Genomic DNA, 2,964 nt, shown 5'->3' with positions numbered 1-2,964 from the left:
CTTTAAAGCAAGCATAAGCTGAAAAAGCAGAAAAGTACACCTGACACCGAGCGGAGGAAATGCCAGAATATTAATTACAACTTTGATTCAAGAGAAACAACTACAAAAAGATACTGAACCTTAACAGCTCAGCTTATTCTTCTTGTATCTGAGCATGTTTTCACTAATGCAGAGCGAGGACTGTTCTGGCAGAACAGAATGCAGGACGTTAATGTTCTGCACAGTTTTATCAGCAGAAGACAAAACAAGATTTGCACCAACAGACGTCAAACTGTGACTGTGAACACTGCAGCCAGTTTCTAATTTTATAGCCGTCCATAGAGTCAGTAAAATGTTTTCTGAGGATTTGTGAGTTGAAGTTAAGTTTTCTGAGTGTTTCTAGAAACTTTCACCACCGAGGGGCAAAAAAAGTTCAGCCTCCACAAGGATCCTTCTGATCTTCTCAAGAACCCGTAAAACCTCTTAAAGGACGCCCAGCTGGAACTAGAACCTCCTAAATGAAACCTGGAACCTAAAACCTCTTCAAGGATCCTACAATCTCCTCAGGGACCCCCACAACCATTTCAAAGACACCCAAAATCTCTTCAGAGACCCCTACAGCCTCATCAAGGATCCCTACAACCTCCTCCAGGACTCCTTCAATCTTGTTAATGACCCCTACAATGTCTTTAAAGACCATTATTACCCCTTCAATGATCACTACAGCCTCCTCGAGAACTCCAATACAACTTTCTTAGTCATCCTACAACCGACCTTCAGCTGGTCCTTCAATCTTCTCAAAGACTCTTCAGTGACCCCACTGACCACTGCAGTCTCCTCAAGGACTCCTCCAATCACATCAAGGACCCTGACAACCTTTTCAATGGCCGATGCAACCTCTTCAAGATGCCTTACACCCCTAGACCCCTAAAATAGACTAAAATATCAAAAGGACCTCTACAATCTCCTGAAGGACCACTTTCTAAGCATCCATAAATTCTATTCAAAGAATGACACAACCTCTTCAAGGACCCCTGCTTGCTTACTCATCTGTTTACTGCTGTTTCCCAAGTACTTACAGTGAGGCAGAAGTACAGACAGTATTTATATTTATCTTATTTATATAAATTTATATTTACTTAAACATCACTAGTCTGGCGTCTGTGCTGCTCTTCTACTTTAATATTACCTCTGGGTATAAAAGGTTGTGCATGTTACTTGTATTTATTTATAGACCTGTTTTGAAAGACATTGCAAAGACATGAGGCTCTGCAGCCAGCAGATGGAGCCAAATCACCATCGAATCAACTTGGTAGCACTGAATGACTTCTGCGAATGACACCGCTGTCAGAGTGAGACCTCTTTCCTCCATCACAGACTCTTTAGTCCTGGTTTAAGTCTGGTTTAAGAAGGAATAAAGACCCTCTGTCTGTCCAAAGACTGGATCCTTGCAGAAGATCTAGACCTCCTTCCACCTATAGTGGAACATCTAAAGGCATAAAACCCAAAATGTTTATGTTTGGGTGTTCAGGGGGTTCAGATCAAGTGGAAACTGATTCAGTGTATGTTAAGATTAGTGATAGTTTGGTTCAGATCTGCCAATTCTAGTACTATTTTCAGGTTCCATGCAAACGTTTTAACAGTGAGACATTAAACACAAACTTTTCATGTTAAGATCAAGGTGAAAAGCTGAAGCTGAATTTATCCTCATTTCACCAAAGTGAAGCTCTGAATGTTTATTAGTTTTGTCAGTCTGTCAAAATCAAGATTAAGGACTTTAATTATTTAATTTAGATTTAATTTAAGGCTGATTTTTAGTGACAGCCCCTCAAACTCATCACATTTTTCTAACCCTGAATAATAAATAAGATGAGCCTCCCCAAGGACGACAGTGTCCTCAAAGACTTCTAAAACTTCATTCAAGGATCCCTTTGTCTACGTAGAACCTTACACCGTCCTCAGGGACCCCACAGTTTATTCAAGGACCCTTACAGCCTTCTCAAGGACGCCTCCAGCTTCTTTAAAAGCCTAAAAACCTCTTCAGTGACCCAGACAACCTCTTTAAAGGCCTCTACAACATTTTCAAGGACCCTCCAACTTCTTTAAAAACACCCTCCTCCAGGACTCCCACAACCCCTCCATGGTCCCCTAAAACCTCCTCAAAGACTCCTGCGATTTTTTAATGAACCTAAAACTGCTTCAATGACCCCTTCAACCTCATCTTTCTCAGTTAGTGCTAATTAGCACATGCTAGCATGCTAGCACATTAAAGTAAGATGGTAAACATTAAAGTTCCTGCGAAACATCAGCAGGTTAGCATTGTCCCTGTGAGCATGTTAGCATGCAGCCATTAGCATTTAGCTCAAAGCACTGCCGTGTCCCTCAGCCTCACAGAGCTGCTAGCATTAGCGTGCTAGCTATATTCACTGATCGCAACTTTATTTGTGCTGTCTACGAAGTCCCAAAAGGTTTTTTATCGTGTGCGCACAAGATCACGCGCAAACAAGATAATAATGAATTTTTAGACGTTTATTGTGAAATGTTCACACAATAAAATTGTGTGAAAATAATGAAATATCACCTTTTAGGGCTTCAGGGGCTTCGCGTGTACATCAAGACCTTCACTCAAACATGACATTAAAAAGGCAGCATCCATCCTGATTTTAACAACACAGAATAAAACACAATCTGTCAACAAAAATATTCCTGAACCACATTTACTTCAATGAAAATACATTAAACTAACATGACACTGTCTGATTGGTCATTAGTCAAACACCCATTAAAGTGATTGAATCATCAGTGTGTTTCATTCAGAAAACCTGTTGACACACACGCGCGCGCGCGCTCTCTCTCTCTCTCTCTCTCTCTCTCTCTCTCTCTCTCTCTCTCTCTCTCTCTCTCTCTCTCTCTCTCTCTCTCTAAGCTCCGCCCCTGCCGGGGGAGTCAGGGAGACCCGTTGGTGAATAAGTAACGTTCACAGAG

General features: G+C 41.4%; 1 protein-coding gene across 1 annotated transcript in view; it reads left to right on the top strand.

The window, feature by feature from the left end:
• Positions 1 to 2,917: 2,917 nt before the first annotated feature.
• Positions 2,918 to 2,964, top strand: part of cpm (carboxypeptidase M) — a 17,544-nt gene continuing 17,497 nt past the window's right edge. The window contains exon 1 of the mRNA XM_076721741.1: positions 2,918 to 2,964. This exon is cut by the window's right edge and continues 86 nt beyond it. The gene's annotated coding sequence lies outside the window, so the exon portion shown is untranslated.

Source organism: Chaetodon auriga, chromosome 22 (assembly GCF_051107435.1).
Source record: "Chaetodon auriga isolate fChaAug3 chromosome 22, fChaAug3.hap1, whole genome shotgun sequence".
In the NCBI taxonomy this organism is placed as follows: Eukaryota; Metazoa; Chordata; class Actinopteri; order Chaetodontiformes; family Chaetodontidae; genus Chaetodon; species Chaetodon auriga.
The sequence above is the reverse complement of the archived record's forward strand: the minus strand, read 5'-3'. Positions and strand labels throughout refer to the sequence as shown.